Consider the following 23055-nt stretch of genomic DNA (forward strand, 5'->3'; position numbering starts at 1 on the left):
ATGAATAGACAACTACAGTCACTGGTGACTTAATAACAACCCACCAGCTGTCACTGATCTTTTTCATCTCTTTTCAGAACAGTGAGCTAGGGAGAAGACATTCCTAGCAATAGCTGCCAACAGTCTCCAGAGTCGTTACTGAGGACAAATTCAGCCTTATGAGTAATCAGATATCAGATGGAATCTGCATCCTGGGGTATCCTCCCACCAAAAGCTGCCTCTAATGCAGCAGAGATGGCCACCATCTACTGATGCAGGACTCAGAGATTCTTCCAGGCAAACTTCTCCTGACTGGTCAAGAGTCTATGAGCCTGCCCCATATCTCAGTGTGCTGGGGAACCCTTGGATCTAAGCCAAGATGTCATCTCTTATCTAAAATTTGAAAGTGGGATTCAGGTGAATCAATAGTTAACAACAGGTGATACAGACTTGGTGGCCAAGGGCATCCATGGGGGCTGCTATGTTGGGCCCATGTGCCCAGAGAAGCAAAAAAACCAATCAACCCAAACAGAGAAGAACAATTCAGTCATCAGGGAATAGGGAAGAAAAGACAAAGCAGGGAAGAAAGAGGAAAGGATCTTGAATGATCCCTCATGAAGCCCTACTACATCTGCTCCCTTTTGACTCAGGCTGACTTGATTCACAGACGACCCTGTCTCTTGTCAATACCTTCTATTCTGATCCTTAAGGTTTCACTTTTTTAGTTTAACATGGTAGACTACTGGTGTCCCAGGAAAATATCACATTGAATCATATCATTGGTCACCTACACCTGCATATGAATGACTGTCAGAATCTTTCCCGAATGCAAGTCCTGATACACAGGTTATAAGAAGGAGAGTACAAGAGCAGATCTTTAAAGGGCAAAGTGGTTTCCAACCAAGAGAATGGAAGAGCTTAGAAATGATATGGGGCAGCTAACTAAGACTGGCTACTTCAATCATTTGCCAAGCCCAATCCAGTACCCACAGTGGCTTAACTCTCATACCAGCCTTCCTTCCATGGTCACTCACTCTGTCCTCCTCCTCTAACCTGGATTTTACCTTGACCTCATAATGAGCCTCCCCTTCAACCTCACTTGCTCAACCCCATCCTCCCCATTGCCAATGTATTCCCTTGTTTACTCATTTACTGTTTATATCCTTCAGTAGGATGTCCCCTCAGGAGACCCAGAACCTTATGAAGCATGCTCACCAATCAAATTTAGCCATTCCTAAAGCACTTTCAAAAGCTTGCTACCCATGCATTCTTGTCACTCTTTAGTACACTTCCCATGGTTACAGCTGGTTCTACTCATGGTGGTTCTCCACTTCCCATACATTCTGGAAGCTCTGCAAGACCATGGACAGTGAATGATTCACCTTTGAGGCCCTAGTGCCATTTAGAGTCAGACCTTTGACAATTCTGGATGAAATAACTTGGATAGAGAAGAATGGATGGAGGTGGTGGATGTGAAGTAGTGTCAAGACCTGAGAGTGACAGCGTCCATTAGAGCCATGTAATAAATCCTAAAACTTATAGGCATAAAGCAACTATCTTATTATTCTCACAGGAATCTAGAAGGTGAATCTGGATCAGGAATTCTGAAAAGACTTGACAGGCTAGTTCTCATTTGGGGGCATGTCATGTGGTTATAGGCAGATGTCAGCAGAACTTAAGAGAGTCATCTGAAGGCTAGACTGGGCTGGACATCTAGGATAGCTGTTCTCAAAGTTGACAGTTGATATTGGCTGTTGGCAAGGTGTTCAGCTGAAACTGAACTATAATACGTACATGTGGTCCCTAGATGTAGCTTGGGCTTCATCATAATGAGGCCACCATAGTAGAGCCAATTTCTAACATAGTTTTCTCAATCAAGGTAGAAACTGCATTGCTTTTAGGACTCAGGCTCAGGAGTTACACCAATATGTCACTCTGCCATCCTCTGTCAGTTGAAGAAGTCACAAGCCTACCCAGGTTCAAGATGACAAAACAGACTACCACCTCTTAATGGAAGGATGTCAAAAGAATTTTGGAGCCATTTGCTAAAACTAAAGTTCTTCTAAACCACCTTCTTTTATTTATGGTAGAAGAAATCAAGGGTAAGAGAATTTACATGGCTTATTCTCAGTCATTTCAAATGAGTGTTGGAGCTAAGGCTAGAACAAAGTTTCCTTCACTCAAATCAGCCCTGCCTCTATGTACTTCATTACTTTGAGGAAGTCTCTATTAAAGTGTTCTCACTTTTAAGCAACTGAAACCAACTTTGACAAGATTAACAACAATGACAACCAAAGGTAGAGAGAAATTTAAGAAAATTCAGGGAAAATGCTGAACATATTTTAGAGAGTCAAAGGACTTATTAGCTGACCAGAGACATAAACACTGAGAAGCTCCAGGACCCTCAAGAGAAGGCATTTATTGAATTTCTCCCTAAACATTTATGGTCAAAGACTCTAATTTGAGGAATCATTTCTATAGTATATTGCTAGATGTGTTAGTCAGCTTTGCACTGCTATGACAAAATACCCGAGAAAATAAATTTAAAGGAGTAAAGATTTATTTTGGCTCATAGTTTCAGAGGTTTCAATCCATAATTGGTTGGATCCATTGTGTTTGGGCCTGTGGCAAGCCAGAACATCATTGCAGGAATCTTGTGGTGAATCAAAGCTTCTCACCTCATGGTAGTTGGAAAACAAAGACAGAAAGGGGCTGGGATCCCAACATCACCTTTAGACCTAAATTCTTTCTACTATGTCCCATCTCCTAAAGGTTCCACCACCTCCAAAGAGAGCCACAGGCTGGTGACTAAGCCTTTAACATGTGAGCTTTTGGAGGATACTTGAGCTCTTCACCTGGGAAGAACTGATGTGATCAAGAGAGAGAGATAAAGACCATACATCATGATTCTTTTGATGTGGTTTTTGTGACAGATTCCAGTAGCAATAACTTTGCCACCCAGCTCTCCAACATTTTTGTTATTGGCAAAGGCAACAAAGCATAGATTTCTGTTTACAAAGGAAAAGATATCTGCCTTACGATTGCCCAAGAAAGAGACAAGAGACTAGTGGCCAAACAGAACCATGGGTAAAACGATCTTTAGGTGACATGTTAGAAAGGTCTTTGTAAAGATAATACAGCATGAAAAGAAAAAAGAAAAAAAGAAATGAACTGTGATCAGTGAGGACCGGATGCCAACACCTCTCCAGGGTTTTCTGTTACAAGATCCAAATTTCCAATTGAGAAAGTCTCACCAACTCCAATGGAGTTTGGTTTCTATACCCATCCTCCATCAATCAGCTGTGGCCAGGGAATCAGAGTACAGACAATGCCAGAGGAGGGTTCCCCTGCATTTCAGAACCTGTCCTGACAAAGGGTGTTCATCATGATCCTGAAGTCACTACAACCCTGAGCAACATCACCCAGGAGAAGGTAAACACTGAGACAAGTGACCCAGAGGACTTGAAAAATTCATCCTCATACCTATTGGATAGTTGAGATACAGATTTGAGAGATGCTATGTGATGAACTAGAAGCTTCTCTGGTATCCATCATGACCACAGGGCCATTATTGCTGGGCAGCAAATTAAGGATCACTCCATGTCTCTCAAACCTCTTATGTTCCAGCACTCCTTGCTGTCAGGCCACGCACATGGACTTTGAGATTCCACAGCCCAAAGAAAAGCAATCTCCAAAGAAACAACTGAATTCAATCAAAAAAGTATGGGATTTTGCAAAACATGTGAGAGCTTTGCATCTGGCAGATTAGAATTCCTGAAGCTACACCATGTCATGCTAATATGTTGAGGTCAGCTATAATATAAGATGTGAGGAAATTCATTTTTAGTTTAAGTGCCTAAGTTTAAGAATAGTTTATTAAGGGAAAAGCAAATATATATAACTTACATATTTCTCCCCATAATAGCATCAGGGTCTCATATTTACCTAATACTTTCTCCAGTGGGAGAAAAAAAGGGTATCATTAGAGCCCCCATAAAACCTTGGCAAGCCCAAGTGGGTGGTCACATCTAACTGTCATCTGATATAATGATATGTTTTGGTTGAGAAAAATTTAAAATCAACTGCCAAAAGTGATGTCATTACTACTCTGTCAAGAATAGGGAAGCTTAAAAAAATGCACTGGAATCATGGTACTAGTTCAGGTTCTGCCAAGCATTAAGACAAATTAGCCAAAACTAAAAAGTAAAGCAAGAAAATATCTGAATGTCCTTTCAATGTCATTTTAACTAGGTCCATCCAAGAATGACTATAAGAGAATGCACCTATATTTGGCTTTGCCATTTCCTACTTGACTGATACCCAGATTGTGCAAAGTTAGATGTTAATTTATATACTTTTGTCCAGTGCAAAAGAAAACCCGTGTTTCGGGTTTTTTTTAATATCTATTTTTTTAGTTGTAGATGGACAAATACCTTTACTTTGTTTATTCGTATGTGGTGCTGAGGATCAAACCCAGTGTCTCACACATGTGAAGCAAGTGCTCTACCACTGAGCCACAACCCCATGCCCCGTGTTCCAGTCTTATGATCTCATAAAACATTTACCAGTTTTGTGTCGATTAGCAAATTCAGTTCAGCATTCCTCTGACTTTATATAAATATCCATTCTTTGAACTAGCCTTACCATCTTGCTGGCTCTCTCATTAATTAATGAGATGAATAAAACCATCCACACATGTTCAATCTATATTTGAATGAGTCATGTTTTTAACATTTTGAAAATTAAACTTCAACACTAGGCATGAGTCTGCAGTTTTTCTACTCTCCTTAAATGCAGGGTGGTGGGTGATATGGTTTGCAGGATCCCTTCCAGTGTCACTACTGCATTGCTTCTTTCAATAAAAGGACAGTGTAACATATTTGGTAGGACACGTTATTTTGGGGGGAGAGAAATTTTCAAAAGAAAACTTTCAGAAGATTTTAGGTGTTATTATGTAGAAAAATGAATTCTAGCTAAACAAAGAATCTCAAAATCATCACCACAGGCAATATTTGTGTTAAAACTTAATCCCCACTGCAACAGTATTAAGAGGAACAGCCTTTGGGAGGTGATTAATCATGAGGACTCCACCCTCATGAAGAGATTCCATCCTTTAAAAAAAACCCTCAAAGTTAAAAGGAACACTACCCTCCCTTCTGTCCCTCTACCATGTAAGGACACATAATTCTGACTCTCAGGAGGAAGAAACGATGAAGCGCCATCTTGGACAGAGAACATTCTTCACTGGACACCAATCCTGCCTGTGTCTTTGTCTTAGAATTCCTAACCTCCAGAACCATGAAGAATAAATTTGTGTTGTTTCTAAAATTATCCATTTTGTGGTATTTTGTCACAGCAGTGCAAATTTAAACTGAGTATCCAGGAATTAAGATGCCCAAACCATCAGCCTGGCAAAAATATCCTACTGTGCCTAAAGATGGTTGTGAATTCTCACTGTGCCTACCTTGTGGAAGTCAGATCACTGATAAATGAGAAGCAGACAATGATCTCCCAACTTCTCCTTATTCTGCCAGATGAGAGCCTGCAGCATCAGATGGCCAATAGCAATATGATCAGGTCATCCAACATTTGCTACCCAAAATGTGGTTCAGGACCAGAAGAAAAAAGACTGCATGTTAAAAGTGCAGAATCCCAGGCTCAGCTGTGACCTAGTGAAACAGAATCAGCATTTTAACAGGATCCCCTGTTGATTGGCATACACAAGGACTTTGACAAGCACTGATCTTTGTACAGGGTCCAAAGGTGGTCCCCAGCCCTGGTCATACATTGAAACCACTTGAGGAGTCTTAGATTCTGGAATAACCATCAGTTGGATAAAGGGCTGGTTTTATCACATTTGGGGGCAATGACTCTGGTGTAGTTTAACCTCCAATCATGTCACACAGAGAATCACTCTCTCAAAACTGCCTGGTACTGTGTATGAGCCTAAATGTATATGCACATGTGTATGCAAACATGTATGCTTGAATACATGCTCACCTGTGAGCTGAAACACAGAGGATATAAAACAATAGAAAGATCCAGAAGTATTGACTTCCTAGCATAAATGGAATAAACAAAGCTAGATTGATCCATTTTGAAAGGAGTTAATGTAGGAGATAATTTCAATGGGCTTTTCTAGGTAAAGATGGGACACAACTGAAAAGAACACAGCAGAGATGACATTTTGAGGATGGGGATCTGTGATAAGTCATAAAACATGCTTTAGATTTGAAGTCAGCAGACCTATATTTTTATTGGTTCTTTTTAGTTATACATAACATAGGATTTATTTTCATTTAATTACAAAAGCATGGAATATAATTTGTTCTAATTTAGTCCCCAGTATTTCCTTTCCCCTCCCCTCCTCCTTCCCCATTTCCTGATTTTATTAATATTTACTTAGGTTTTTTTAATTAGTGTCTTTTGGATATACATGGTGAGATTCAGTGTGGTATATTATTTTCATATATGTACATAGGAAAATTAGATCAGATTCATTCCTCTATCTTTCCCTATCCCATTCCTCCTTTCTTTGCTTCATTCCCCTTATATTCCTTCTATTGTTTCATACTCTGTTATTTTGGATTAATTTCTGCATATCAAAGAAAACATTCTACCTTTGTCTTTTGAGGACTGGTTAATTTCTTAGCATGATAGTGTCCAGTTTCATCCATTTACCAACAAATGCCATAATATCATTGTTTATGGCTAATACCTCAAAATATGTATGTACCACACATTTTCTTCAGCCATTCATCTGTTAAAGTACACCTACTTCGGCTCCATAGCTTAGCTACTGGGAATTGTGCAGCTATAAATTCTAAATCTTTGTGATATATACCAAGGGGTGAGATAGCTGGGTTACATGGTGGCTTCATTCCTAGTTTTCTAAGGAAATGCCATACTGCTTTCCAGAGTAGTTTCACCAATTTTTAGTCCCACCAACAATGTATAAATGAACCTTTTTCCCCACATCTTTACCAACATTTATTGTTACTTGTATTTTTTAAAATATTAATTTATTCTAATTTTTTACACACGATGGCAAAATGCAATTCATTTCATATTACACATATAGCACACATTTTTTCAAGTCACTGATTGTAAACAAAGTATTTTCACACACCATTGTGTCTTCATACATATAACTTAGGAATGATGGTAGAATGAGTTAGACATCATTACCCTACCTCTTGTCCCCTCCCATCCCCTCCCTCCCCTTTGCCCTATCAAAAGTTCCTCCATTCCTCCCCGCTCCATTGCCATTGTGAGTCAGCATCCTTATATCAAAGAAAACATTCAGCCTTTGGTTTGGGATTGGCTTGCTTCACTTAGCATAATATTCTCCAACTCATCCATTTACCTGCAAATGCCATGATTTTATTCTCTTTTAATGCTGATTAATGTTCCATTGTGTAAATATACCAAAGTTTCCCTATCCATTCATCTACTGAAGGGCATCTGAGTTGGTTCCACAGTTTAGCTATTGTGAATTGTGCTGCTACAAACATTGATGTGGCTGTGCCCCTGTAGTATGCTGTTTTTAAGTCCTTTGGGTATAGACTGAGGAGTGGGATAGCTGTGTCAAATGGTGGTTCCATTCCCAGCTATCCAAGGAATCTCCATACTGCTTCCCAGATTGGCTGCACCAATTTGCAGTCCCACCAGCAATGTATGAGTGTGCCTTTTCCCCCACATCCTCGCCAACATCTTTTATTGTTTATATTCTTGTTGTTTATATTTGTTGTTTATAACTGACTGGAGTGAGATGAAATCTTAGAGTTGTTTTGATTTGAATTTCTGTCATTTCTACAGAAGTTGAACATTTTTTCATATAATTGTTGATTGATTGTATATCCTCTTCTTAGAGGTGTCTGTTCAGTTCCTTGGCCTATGTATTGATTGGGTTATTTGTGTTTTTTGGTGTTTAGTGCTGAGAGCCATTGCCAAGTAGGAATGACGCATGGCATGACCCAGGTTATTTGCAGTGACATTGCATGTAAGGTGACCTTGCTCAAGGACCAGGGCGGATCCGGGTTTAGGGCGGATCAGGGAGCTCCTTGGGTTTAGGGCGGTTCCAGGTTTAAGGTGTATCCTGCTGGGAATAGGGCGTATCCTGCTGCCTCCAGGCACCCGCTCCTTGAGTTCCCGTTGAGTTCTCTTGGGATTCAGAGAGTATTTGGGATGCAGAGCCCAGTGGATTTTGCCCAGAACGTGTGTGTAAAGTGCCAGTGACAGTTCAAGAATAAAGAGTTGCTGTTTGAATCTACAAGGTGTGTGGTGGCTCGTGATTTTGTGCCCAGCCAGACTGTGGCAGTTTAGCTTTTTGAGTTCTTTATACACCCTAGAGATTAGCGTTCTATCTGATGTGCTTGTGGTAAAGATTTGCTCCCATTCTGTAGGCTCTCTAGTCACTTCACTGACTGTTTCTTTTGCTGAGAAGACACTTTTTAGTTTAAATCCATCCTATTTATTGATTCTTGGTTTTAATTCTTGCATTATAGGAGTCTTATTAAGGAAGTTGGGGCCTAATCCAACATGATGGAGATTTGGGCCTACTTTTTATTCTAAAAGGCACAAGGGCTCTAATTTAATTCCTAGGTCCTTGATCCTCTTTGAATTGAGTTTTGTGCATGGTAAGAAATAGAGGTTTAATTTCATTTTGTTACATATGGATTTTCAGTTTTCCCAGGATCATTTGTTACTTGTATTCTTGATAATTGTCATTCTGACTAGAGTGAGATGGAATCTCAGTGTACTTCTAATTTACATATCTCTAATTGCTACAGATGTTGAACATTTATTCATTTGTTTGCTGACCATTTGTATTTCTTCTTTTGAGAAGTGTCTGTTTAGTTCTTTTGCCCATTTATTGATTGGGTTATTTGTTTTGTTTGTTATTTGGTGTTAAGATTTTTGAATTATTTGTAGTCTGGACATTAATGCCATATCTAAGGAGCAGATGGCAAAAATATTCTCCCGTTCATAGGCTCTCTCTTCATACTCTTGTTTCCTTTTCTGTAAAGAGGCTTTTTAAATCCCACTTGTTAAAGAAGCCAGTTCCTGAACGGTCATGTTTGAGTGTTAGGCCTACATTTCTTCTAACAGGTGCAGGGTTGCTGGAACAGCCCTGTATTTGACTCCCATAGAGATCATTCTTCTTCCCATTATACAGATTAGGAGTCAGAGAGGTTACTCTCAAGGTCTTTCAGCTTGTAGAAAGAACTGGCACTCAAAAAGTAGACTTGCAAGTGGAAATGGTTAAGAATCTACCAAGCAGAATTGTCCAGCTGAGGGGCAGAACATACCAGGACAGCAGGAAATTCATATGATGCCAAAGGGCCCCATGAGGGAGGATAACTAGAGCTCTTAAGAATGTGTCAGAGACAGTCATCCTTACCTGGGTGCCCTGGGCTGCCATTTCACCAGGGAAAATGGAGGAGCCAAGGAGTAAGACACAGAAGCGGTGGGCAATCTGAGAAATGACATCAGTTTAATATGTCCCATTTCTTTCCTACTCTTATGCTCTACAAATTAAAAAAGAGCTTAATCACCTACCTGGAAAACAGACACTTAACTCAATTTTCCCATGCAGTTCTATAAATCCAGCCCCTTCCATTCCCTCTCCCACCACCCACCGGAACAGGGCTGGAGACAGTCATTTCTTAGAAACACTAAAAATATATATTACATCATTCCTCCCCCACAGCAAGCCAAGTAATTTGAGCCCCTCTGCAAGGCCCGCCATGGCCTCCCTTTGAGGTCTGTGTTTTCCCTATTTATCGTACCTGGGAGACTGACAGACATATGTTTTATGATACATTATATATTAGGCTTGGCTACAGGCTCCATTTCCATTAAAGATGACTAAAGCACTAAGTTACAGCTGCCTGGACCTCCCCTGCCATTTGTCCTCTGAAGCTATTCTCTGAGTTGTATTTGTCTTTTAGTGTGACATTTGCTCACAAAATGGACAGAGCCCGGCCAGGAAAAGCCAAAGACTCTCTCTGCTTCTTTTTTTTTTTTTTTTTTTTTTTTAACTACAGAGCTCTAGAGCCCTCATCTTGAATTCTTCCAGTTCTCGGTTCTGACAATTGCCTGAAATAGACTAGTGCTCCCCAAAGCTGCAAAATCAAATCTCTTTAAAACACCAGCTAAAACTGAGAAAGATAAAATAAAAACAGATCTACTTTTTCAAAATGGGGTTATGCAAGTTGCTGCTCCCTTAGGCAATTGCTCTGCAAAAGGCTTGCAGTTACCACATGGTAATTGGTTAAATGCTCGCCCTCATTCATATGAGACACACACTTCTGGGGATTACTGTTTTCAAATGTTGTTTCTTTAACTTTAGAATGATACTGTTTAGACCAATTTGGATATTACATTATTGCACAGGTAATTAACAAAATAAGCAAAAGACAGTGCATAAATATAGGAGTAACATCAGAAAACAATCTTCATTGGCATTATAACCTATGAATTAAGACTACTAAGAGTGAAGATAACTTCATTTATCCAGTGCAAAAGTCACTGATTAATTGAAAGTATACATCAAAGGGCTTCAACTGAGTTGAATATGTAGCAGCTCTGGTACCTTTAAGGAGCTTTATGAGGGAAGTGGTTCCCTACAGTACACAGATATACAGCAACCCTTTACACTACTACAGGACCATCATTCCTATTCCTTCTGACTATGAAGAATGTCCAGCTTCATGGGTGTAATTACAAAGAGGTCCAGAGAGACCACTAAGCTGAGCCATGGACACACACTGAAGTATTTATAGATAAGCAAATATGCAGAGGATGAAAAATATCCTTTAATTTTTTTAACGCTAAGTTTTTTCACAAGTGGTTTTCCATCCTCTCATTTCACACAGTTAACAGTTTTGAAGAAAAATGCACCCCCACACTCTCCTTCTCAAGTCTCTATCTTAAAGACTCTTCCTCAATTGGGTGTAAGGAGCCACCAGCCACATCAGCCTTCACACTCACCTCCTTGTGGAATGGCAAGCTTCTGAGACATGATTACTCATTCTCACTGGATCCAGGATGCTCAAGCTCTGTCTCCTTTTGAAAGGTGATGAGATACTAAGAAAGTATAACCCTTGGAACTAGGTTCCAACTTCCCTCGCCCAAGAAGTACAGGCACTGTAAGGGTCCGGCGAACGTCTGAGGAAGAGACCACCAAGAGACCGGCTCATGCAACAGCAAAAGGGGATTTATTGAGGATCCAATCCAGCGTGCTGGGGCTCCAGGCTCACTCAACAAGGGAGAATGGCCAAGAGCCCCGAGCAGGGGTTGAGCAGTGCTTAAGTACACTTTTTTAGGGAGGGCAGGGACTTTACATACGTCATGGTCCCCTTTAACAATTCATCATACACCGCGGGAAAATCAAACAACAATTCTTAAACATGATTAGTACATTCATTGGTGGGAACAGGTCGGGCGGGAGTGATAGGTCAGTCCTAAGAAGGGGGTTACATTCAAACTGATTGGTTTGGGCCCTGAATGCCTACATGCCAAACTGCACAGGGTCCAGGTTATTTAACAACTAAATGGTCAGTACCGGGCATTGTCCTAACTGCCTCAGGAATTTCAGGTTCTGTGTTCAGTTCAGAAACTTTGCAATACCTAGTCCTTTACATTTTAACTCAGGCTTTGCAGCTTAGAAACTTTACCCTTTCAGCACAACTCTGCATATAAACTGCTGTGTTCTGAGAAGCCTCCTAAGTAGAGTGTTGTCTGTGGCAAGCAAAGCCTCAGAAGTCCATGCGTTCTTTCACACAGCTTCTATCATCCACTATTTTTTTTCTTATGTATGAGTCACACTTTTCTATTTTGAATTATGATTTTTGCATGTCTCATAATTTTTGGTTGAAAATTGGACATTTTAAACTGTATTGTAATAATGCTGATTCTCCTCTACCTTGGATTTTCTGGGGTTTTTTGTTTGTTTGTTTGTTTTAGTTAATTGTATGGTAACTTTCTGGACTTCTGGAATAGCTAAGTGAGGAGCTCAACAAATGCTTATCCCAAAATCCCCAAAGGCAACAATAAAACTGTACAAAACTGTCCAAAAAAATTCTAGAGTCTGAAAATTGACCAAAGGCATATTTAAGAAAAATGATTTAATATCTGCAAGAACAGGGGGAGTTCAATATTTTTGCCTGATGCTGTTCTAGGCCCTTCCCAGCAGCTCCATGCCACTGTCATTCTACCAAGGGCATGGCAGGCATTAAGTTCCTCCAGCACTGGAGGGACTGACGTGATCTGGAATGGAGCATGAAAAAAACCATACCCAGGAGCACTGTTGAAAACAATAGCAATTTTGGGGGCAAACAATCAGACAAGACCAAAATCATAACTAGTTTGAGATTTCTATATGGGCTAAGTCAAATGTCATACCAGCAGAAAAGCAAATGTGTCATAATATATATGCATATATATGCTGATATATGTACACATACACACACACACACACACACACACACACATATATCAGCAAGACAACAAGATCTGGGGATACAGATAAGACACTTGAAGCTGGTAAGCTCACCCACATCCCTAGGGGTCTAGAAGGCTATGTGTGGCTGTGGTTATGCACAGGAAAGACTGGGAGGGTCTTAATGAGTTACTTGCTCCTGTACAAATATGAGATTTTTTTCACAGAAAATAAAGGCAGCAGAAATCTTATCAATGGTCTAAACTTAGAAAGCCATTTCCCAAACCATACGCAGATCCATTAGCATAGGATAAAACTCTCATTGGCTGTGAGAAATAGTCTGGTAGTAGTCCATTTTCAGAATACAGTATTTAAACTTAAATGTAAAACTGGGATGTAAGAAAGGCAGCCAGAGGGGAAATAGAGCAGAATGGAAAGTTACAAGCAGTTAACTCACACAATACTACCATGGCCTATGGATGTGGCAAATCCAAAACCCATGCACCTGAACAGCCCTTGACAAACATGGTGGGGGAAGGGATCCACCTAACCAACAGACCAGAAGAAAGAGCTGTCTACGTGTCAGAGTGCATGCACCCCAAGAAGGCTTTCCTGTCACAGGAGAACAAAGGAAGTTGGGGACAACTAAAAGGTACATTTCTTTAAATAACCCAATAGGAAACAGTAAAACCTAGGTGACATTCTGTTCAGGTAGACTGTAAAGTTTATGGTACTCAGCCAAGGAGGAACCCAGGAAGGAACCTTGCACTCTGGGGATAAAATGCTGATTGTACCCAATTTGTGTGGGCTTGCTTGCCAGAATTTGTTCAGTAGCACACCCTTCTGCAGAAGTAAATTTTGCCTTGCTTATTAACTTTTGAGCACATAAGTTTGACTTCCTTGCAGTACCCCAATATTTTTAACATTGTCTCTAAGTGTTAAAACACAACCTCTGATAATTCTCTGGATGATCCCTAAGCCACGCTAACCCAGAAAGATTCCAGAAAACCAAGTTTAAAAACAAGATCAAGATTTATAAATCATTTTAATTACTTTGTTAATTGTCTACACATCAATGGCTACAACATTCACTTATTCCAGAAAGGCACCATTCACTTATCCCAGAAAGTTACTATACAAACAACAGCAGCAAAAGAAAAAAAAAAAAAAACATAGAAACAAACCCATGGTAGAAGGGAATCAGACTCCAAAATTGTTTCAATATAGTGTCAAAAGTGTCCAGCTTTCAACCAAAAGTTGAGACAATCAAAAAAATCATAACCAAAATTAGAAAAGTGTGACACATACATAAGGAAAAAAAATCAGACAATACAAACTGAAAGAATCCAAGTGATGGACTAACCAGCGGATTAACAAAAAAATTAAAGAAATTTTTAAAGAATTAAAGAAAAATTGAAAAAAAATGATACAAAAAATACAGAATATCAAGAGAAATTATTTTCAAAGGATTTTTTTTTAAATTCTTGAGATATAAAAGCAAGACTTAAATAAAAAATTGGGACTGGGGATATAGCTCAGTTGGTAGAGTGCTTGCCTTGCATGCGCAAGACTCTGGGTTCAATCCCCAGGCACCAAAAAAAAAAAAACAAACAAAAAAAAAAATTCACCAGAGGGCCTCAACAAATTTGAGTAACAAAAGAAACAATCAGAAAACTTAAAGAGAAATCAATACAAATTGTCTAATCTGTATAACAGAAATGAAGAAATATTAGCAGAGCCTGAAAGACCTGTGGGACACTATTCAGTGTTACCAACATGCATGTACCAGAGAAAAGGGAGATAATCAGGTAGAAAATAAAATTAGAAAAAATAATGACCAAAAACTTCCCAAAATTTAATGTAAATTAAAAACATTAATTTATGAACCCCAGAAGCTCAATGAACTCCAAGTAAAATAAACCCAAAGAAATCCACACTAAGACACATTGTAATGAAAGTGTTTCAAGGCAAAAACAAAGAAAAATCTTGAAAGTAGAAAAACAATTGATCATCTACAAATGGAGAGAACAGCTCAATAGATTAACAGCTGTAGACAATAATTCAAATCTACACAAAAAAAATACAGAGCATGAGTAAAGGTGATTACATACTTAAATAAAAGAGGCAGGGAGCTGAGTTGTGGCTCAGTGGTAGAGCACTTGCCTGGCACATGTGAGGCCCTGGGTTCGATCCTCAGCACCACATAAATAAGTAAAATAAGGGTCTTGTGTCCATCTACAACTAAATATATATATGACAGAATGTAGTTTTTTCTTAACTGCTTTAAAAGATACATTAAAATTTTTAAGGCTATTTTGTTGGAAATATACAAAGTAGTAGCATGTAAAAACAATATTATCATAAAAGGATGAGGGAATTGAACTATATTTTAAAGAAAAACAAAGTTTCTATTTTTTACTAGAATTGTTAATATTATCTGAAATAGATTATTTTTAGTTAAGATGTGCACTGTATTTCCCCCAGAAGAACCACTAAGAAAATCATTCCTCAAAATATAATTAAAAACAAAAAAAGAAGGAATTAAAATGGTGCACTAGGAAAAAATTACTTAGGCTCAAAACAAAAAAGCAGTAAAGAAAGAATATAGGAACAGAAGGACATGACATAAGTAGAAAACAAAAGAAAATAAGACAATGCAAATCTATTAATAACAACATTAAAAATGTGTTCACTTCATCAGCATATACACTAAAATGGCAATAATACAGAGATTAGCATCATCCTTGTAAGAATGATATGCAAATTCATGAAGTATTCCAGTTTTTAGTGAAAAAAAACAATTCCAAATTATTACATAATACATAATTCCACGTATATAATATTTTGAAAAGAAAAATAATCACAAAGAGCATTTGGATTTGCAGTTGCCATAGGTAGGGATGGGGCAGGAGTGGGGGTGGCTGGAAAGTGGGGATGGTTATAAAAGAACAACATGAGGAGTACCTGCGGTGTTGGAACTGTTCAGTACCTTGACCAATCTACACAGTAGTCAAATTATATAGAACTTACAATTCTGAAGTGCACACACACATACACACAATCACAAATGAAATGGGAAATCTAAATAAGAGCTATAAATTTTATCAAGGTCCATATCCAGTTTTTAATATTATATACTACAATTTTGAAAAATATTATCATTGAGGATATTCAGGCAAAATGTACTAGGAACTGCTCTGTTTTATTAAGACAGTATATGCATGTTCAATTATCTCAATAAAATTTTCAAATAAAGGGTAAAAGTATTAAACACTGAATTCAAAAGGCACAGTTGTACTGGAAACAAAATAAGACCCAGCTATATGCTATCTACAAGAGACACACTTAAGCCAGGTACGGTGTCGCATGCCTGTAATTCCAGTGGCTCAGGAGGCTGAGGCAGGAGGATCGCAAGTTCAAAGCCAGCCTCAGCAACTTAGTGAGGCCCTAAGCAACTCAATGAGACTCTGTCTCTAAATAAAATATTTTAAAAGTGTTGAAGATGTGGCTCAGTTTTTGAGTGCCCCTGAGTTCAATCCCCAGTACCAAATTTTTTTTAAAAAAAGACACACTTAAATTCACAGACAATATATTAAAAGTAAAAGTACTTTTTTAAAATGCTGTGCAAATAGTTATTATGAGAGATGGAGTCACTACTAAGCAGAAAATATGCTTTAAGACAAAATTTTACTATAAAAAGAAACATTTTCTAATTATAAAGTATTAATTAATCGGGAAGATTTAAGAATTATAAGCATACATATGCCTAATGGTAAAGTTCCAAAATATATGAAGCAGAAACTGATAAAAATGAAGAAATAAACAATTCAACAATAATTGTTGTAGACTTCTATGCTCTATTCAAGAATGGATTGAAAAAAAACATTCTAGACATAAAATCAGCAAAGATATATAATTGAACAATATTATCTACTAACTTGGTCTACCTGACATTTACAAATCACCCACCCAACAACAGCAGAATACACATCCTTTTCAAGTACATATGGAACTTTCTTGAAGATAGCCAATGTCCTAGGCCATAAAATAAGACTCAACTTCAAAGGATTAAAATCATACAAAATATGTCTTCCAGCCACAATGGACTGACGGTATAAATCAACAAACAGATATTTGGGGACTCAATAAATCCTTGGAAGTTAAACAATATGATTCTAAATAACCAAAGGGTCTGCATTAGTCTATTTTTTATCACTATAACAAAGTACCTAAAGCTTGGTGCTTTATACAAAGAAGAAATTTATTTAGCACTCAGTTTTGGTGGCTAAAAGGCCAAAAAGCATAATGCTGGCTCAGGTAAGCCACTGCCCACCCTCTGCCTCAGCTGTAGCACATCATGGCTAATGACACCACAAGGGAGGGAGAATGTAGAAAAGGAAAAGATTATATTGCCAGATAACAAGCCAGAACACAAGAAGGCTTATTCTTTTCTTTTTTCACACCAGGGATTGAACCCAGGGTCAATTAACCACTGAGCCACATCCCCAGCCCCTTTTTATTTTTTATTTTGAGACAGGGTCTCACTAAATTGCTGAGGCTGGCCTCAAACTTGTGATCCTCCTGCCTCAGCCTCCCAAACTGCTAGGATTAGAGGTGTGTGCCATCATGCCCAGCTAGGAAGACTTTTTAAAACAACCCTCTTGCAAGAACTCACTCAGGGTCCCACAATAACTAACTTAATTCCTTCTGAGAGCAATGTTCTCAAGGACTTAAACATCTCCCTCTAGGCCCCACCTCTTAAAGGTTCCACTGCCTTAACATTGCCACAGTGGGGACCAAGCTTCCAACACATAAAACCTTGAGTGGGGAGCAAATTATATCCAAACATATTGAAATCATAGAAGAAATTGCAAGAAAAATTGGAAATGCTTTGAGCTGAAGGAAAACAAAACTAAAACATACCAAACTTTATGACATAGAGACAAAGCAGGGCTTTCAGGGTTCTTTATAACTTCAAATGCCTAACAAGAAAGATCGCACATGAATAACCCAAGCTTATATCTTAAAAGAAAAAAAAAGAACTCCCAGAGCAAAAAGGAAGAAGTAAGAGAAGATCACATTGGAGACCAATGAAATAGAAAAACAGAGAAGATTTATGATATCAAAATTGGCCTTGAAACAACAAAATCAACAACAACTTCACCAGATTGACCAATAAAAGGTGAGGACACAAATTAACAAAAACGAATATGTAGACACCATTATGGGTCTTACAGAAGTTAAAATACTATAGGTAACTCTATGCCAGGAAATTCAATAATTTAGATGAATGCACAAGTTTCTAGAAAGACACAAATTACCTAAACTGCCTCAAAGAAGAATTTTTTAAAGACTATAAGAAGCAAAGAAATTCAATTAGTAATTTAACACCGCCCCCCCACCAAAAAAAAAAAAAAAAAAAGCCCAGGTTGAGATGGCTTCTATGGTGAATTCAAATAAATAAATCTCACACAATTCTTCCTTAAAGTAGGGAAGAAGAATAAAGTTCCCATTTCATTTTATGAGGTTAATATTGCCCTAATACCAATAGCAATCAAAAACATGAAATAAAAAGAATATTACAAATAGCTTTCATGAGTAGAGATGCAAAAAATCCTTAGCAAAATTTAAGTAAACTTAAAATCCAGAAACATGTCCAAAATATTAATCATCATAACCATGTAAATTTTTATCCCAAAGTTGATTTACTATCTGAAAATTAAATAATGTAATACATTAATAAAATGGACAGAAATCACATAATCATTTAATAAATTCACAAAAAGTATGACAATATCCAATACCCATTCATTATAAAAACTCTCAACAAACTAGAACTGTAACAAACCTCTAGATAAAAAACATACCTAGGGTTTAAAGTCTGAATGCTTTCTCCTTAAAACTAGGAATAAGGCAAAGATGTTCATTCCTATGTTATATTCAACATTATAATGATGAATTAGCTAGTGTCATACACTGTTTTAGTCAGATTTTTTGTTGCTGTGACCATAAAACCTGACAAGAAAAATTTTAGAGAAGGAAAAGTTTATTTGGGGGCTCACAGTTTCAGAGACCTCAGTGCACTGATGGCCAGGTCCATTGCCTTGGGCCTAAGGTGAGGCAGAACATCATTGCAGAAGGGTGTGGCAAGGGAAAGCAGCTCAGGAAATCATAACAGAAAGGAGGGAGAGAGACATATACACACACACACACACACACACACACACACACACACACCTTCCTTCACCACGGACAAAATATAAACCACAGGAATATGCCCCCATCAACCTACCTCCTCCAATCCCATCCTACCTGCCTACAGATAACACCGAGTTGATCCCTGGATGTTATCAGCAGATTAATGCACTGATTATGTTAAGGCTCTCATAACCTGATTGTTTCACCTTTAAACCCTCTTGCATTGTCTCACATATGAGCTTTTGGGGGACACCTCATATCTATATAACACACACCAAAAGAAAATCAAAACAAAAAGAATTCAGATTTGAAAGAAAGAAATAAAACTATCTCTATTACTAGTTGTCTAAGTTGATATGGCTTAGAGTTTCTTGAGCTTCTTGTATACATACATTTTTTAAATTATTTTTTCATATTTATTTCTGTTATTTTCTCTCTCCCTTCCTTATTGGATAGCCATGATTTGGACGTTAGTATACAGATCTCTGGGGCTCTGTTCATTTTTCTTCATTCTTTTTTTTCTGTTCCTCAAACTAAATAATCTCAATTTACCTATCTTCAAGTTTTCTGATTCTTTCTTCTTCATACTCAAATCTGTTGGGCCCTTCTAGTGAATTCTTTATTTTGGCTATTGTACTTTTTGACTACAGAATTTCTACTTGTTTTTTAATATAATTTCTATATTTTCATTGATATTCTCATATTTGCTTTTAATTCTTTAGACATAGTTTCCTTTGGCTCTTTGAAAATATTTCAAACCTTCAAATATTATTTTAAAATCTTTATCTAGAAAGTTGGGCTGGGGATGTGGCTCAAGCGGTAGCACACTCGCCTGGCATGCATGCGGCCTGGGTTCGATTCTCAGCACCACATACAAAGATGTTGTGTCCGCCGAAAACTAGAAAATAAATATTAAAATTCATTCATTCATATTCTCTCTTTCTCTCTCTCTCTCTATTTTTTTTTTTGAGAGAGAGAGAAAGTATACCATCTGGGATTCCTCAGGAGCAGTTTCTAATGACTACAGTTTTCCCTATCAATATAGGTCATATTTGTTTCTTTGCCTGCCTCAAAACTTTTTGTTGAATATTGTAATATGGCAACCCAGGAAATCAGGTTTTTCTTCATCCTCAGAATTTGTTGCCATTTAAAATCTTTATTTATTTTTGTAAAGACTATATGTTTTTTTCATATTTACTCACAGAAATCTGTTCTGTCAGCCTAAGGGTCAGCCAACATTTGGACAGAGATTTCTTTTTTAATTTGTTTTAATTAGTTACACATGACACTACAATGACCTTGACATATCATACATTTGAATCAGATGGGATGTAATTTCTCATTTTTCTGAGTGTACAGGTTGAGATTTCTTTAAATTCCTATAACTCAGTCTTTAAAAGGGGGTTCTATACGCATGCTGGGGAATGCTTTCAACATTTAGGCAGTTTAAAACTTTTATATCTGGCTCATGGGGAGCCTCAAGGTCAGCTAGAGATGAGAGTTTGGGACATTCTCGGGATTTTCTTGAGCTTGCAAACAGCCCTAGACTTGTATATGGACCTCTAGATTGTATATGGATTTTCTAAATTCCCAGGAATATAATTGAACATTTCAAAGCCTTTATTTCTTGACACATCTTAGACTTTCCTTCCAAGCTTTTTGGCTAGTCTGTTTGCCTCAACTGTTATCTATTGCCTCTGAGAGCAATTAATAAAACATTTGCCTACAAATGTTTAAACAAGTGCCCCCAGGTAGTGACTTTAGCATTGGGTAAGTTTGGAGTTGGGCAAGATAAAGACATTGCCTTGTGAGCAAGTATTCCAGAGAGATCCAGTAGACAAATCAATTCTTGGCAAATATGGTCCATCTGCTCGCTCCAAGACTGGTTTTGAGAATACAGATTATTTTCAAGACTATGACTGATTTGGAAAGCAATGGATGAAACTAGAGTAAAAATTGTCACAAAGCTCTGTTCTTGCCAAAGTCAGACATTTTTTCTTAAATAAGCCCTCCTGGGTTGCTGCAAGTTTGGGGTTAATTTCCAGAGGAGTTTATTTCATTCATTTTTAAAAATTATTTACTAATGCATTGTAATTATACATAATAGTATTCATTATGACATTCTTGTACATACATGTAACATAATTAGATCAATTTCACTCCCCAATATCTCCCCTTTCCCTAGCCTCCTCCCTCCCCTGATCCTCTTCCTCAATTCTACAGGTATCCCATATAATTTCATGAGATCCTTTTATATATATATATATTTTTTCTTTCTAGCTTCTACATGATAAGTTTCAGAGTTTTGGAAAGTTTATTGTTTCTGACAATTTTTGCCACCTTTTTCATTACTTTTACAGAAGGACAGTCTTCTGGAGTTCCTTGTCCACCATCTTGACTAATGGCACTGTCCATTAATAGATAATGGGATCTCACATATGGAAAATACCAAGAAATCCATTAAAAAGTATAGCACTAATAAACAAGATTAACAAGATTGGATAATGTAATAATCAAAAATCAATTGTATTTCTAGGTAATAATAAAAAAATGAAAAACAAAATTAAGAAACAGTCCTATTCATAATGACATCAAAAAGAATATGATACTTAGGAATAAAAGTAACAAAAGAAGCCCATGATTTTCATACTAGTGCCAAGAAACATTGTGCCAAGAAATAAAATGTAAATAATACAAAGATATCCCATTTTTACAGATTGGAAGACAAAATATTAAGATGCTGATTCTTCCCAAATTGATCTGTAGATTCAATTCAATTTCTATCAATATCCCAGCTGCCATTATGCAGAAATTAAGAATTTGATCCTATACTTATATGCAAATGGAAAAGATCTAGAATAGTCAAAATAATATAGAAAAAGAACAGAGTCAGGGGCTTGGGTTATAGCTCAGTGGTAGAGCTCTCACCTAGCGTGTGCGAAGTCCTAGGTTCGATCCTCAACACCACATATAAATAAATAAATAGCTAAAGCAATCCTTAGCAGGATCCTTAAACTATACTACAGAGCAATAGTAACAAAAACAGCATTGTATTGGCACCAGACTAGTAGACCAATGGTACAGAATAGAGGACAGAGTCTAACCCACAAAACTAAACTATTTTGTATTAGACAAAGGTGCCAAGAACATGCATTGGAGAAAAGATAGCCTCTTCAACAAATGATACTGGGAAAACTGGAAATCCATATGCAACAAAATGAAATTAAACCCCTATCTCTCACCATGCACAAAACTCAACTCAAAGTGGATCAAATACTTAGGAATTAAACCAGAGACCCTGTGCCTAATAGAAGAAAAAGTAGGCCCAAATCTCCATCATGTGGGATTAGGCCCCAACTTCCTTAATAAGACTCCGTGGCACAAGAATTAAAATCAAGAATTAATAAATGGGATGGACTCAAACTAAAGTTTCTTCTCAGCAAAAGAAACAATCTGTGAGGTGAATAGAAAGCCTACATCTTGGGAGCAAATCTGTACCCCTCACACATCAGATAGAACACTAATCACTAGGGTATATAAAGAACTCAAAAAGCTAAACACACACACACACACAAAAATAACCCAATAAATAAATGGACCAAGGACCTGAAGAGATGCTTCTCAGAAGATGATATACAATCAATCAACAAATACACGAGAAAAATGTTCATCATCTCTAGCAATTAGAGAAATGCAAATCAAAACCACTCTAAAATTTCATCTCACTCCAGTCAGAATGGCAGCTATTATGCATACAAACAACAATAAGTGTTGGTAAGGATGTGGGTAAAAAGGTACACTCATATGCTGCTGTTAGGACTGCAAATTGGTGCAGCCAATATGGAAAGCAGTATGGAGATTCCTTGGAAAATTAGGAATGGAACTACCATTTGACCCAGCTATCCCTCTCCTCGGTCTATACCCAAAGGACTTAAAAACAGCATACTATAGGGACACAGCCACATCAGTGTTTATAGCAGCACAATTCACAATAGCTAAACTGTGGGAACCAACCTAGATACCCTTCAATAGATGAATGGATCAAAAATGTGGTACATATACACAATGGAATATTACTCAGCAATAAAAGAGAATAAAATCATGGCATTAGTAGGTAAATGGATGGAGTTAGAGAAGATAATTCTAGGTGAATTAGTCAATCCCCAAAAAACAAATGTCAAATGTTTTATTTGATATAAGGAGGCTGATTCATAGTTGGATAGGGAGCAGGAGCATGGGAGGAATAGCCGAACTCTAGATAGGGCAGAGGGGTTGGAGGGGAAGGGAGGGGGCATGGGGTTAGAAATGATGGTGGAATGTGATGGTCACTATTATCCAAAGTACAGGTATGAAGACACAAATTGGTGTGAATATACTATGTATACAACCAGAGATATGAAAAATTGTGCTCTATATATGTGATAAAAATTATA

General features: G+C 37.6%; 1 non-coding gene across 1 annotated transcript; it reads left to right on the plus strand.

The window, feature by feature from the left end:
- The first annotated feature begins 15109 nt into the window (after positions 1–15109).
- On the plus strand, positions 15110–15211 carry LOC113181911 (U6 spliceosomal RNA). Its single transcript, XR_003300643.1, has one exon. It is a non-coding gene; the product is annotated as a U6 spliceosomal RNA (small nuclear RNA).
- The last annotated feature ends 7844 nt before the right edge of the window (positions 15212–23055 follow it).

This window comes from Urocitellus parryii, chromosome X, assembly GCF_045843805.1.
Source record: "Urocitellus parryii isolate mUroPar1 chromosome X, mUroPar1.hap1, whole genome shotgun sequence".
NCBI classification, from domain to species: Eukaryota; Metazoa; Chordata; class Mammalia; order Rodentia; family Sciuridae; genus Urocitellus; species Urocitellus parryii.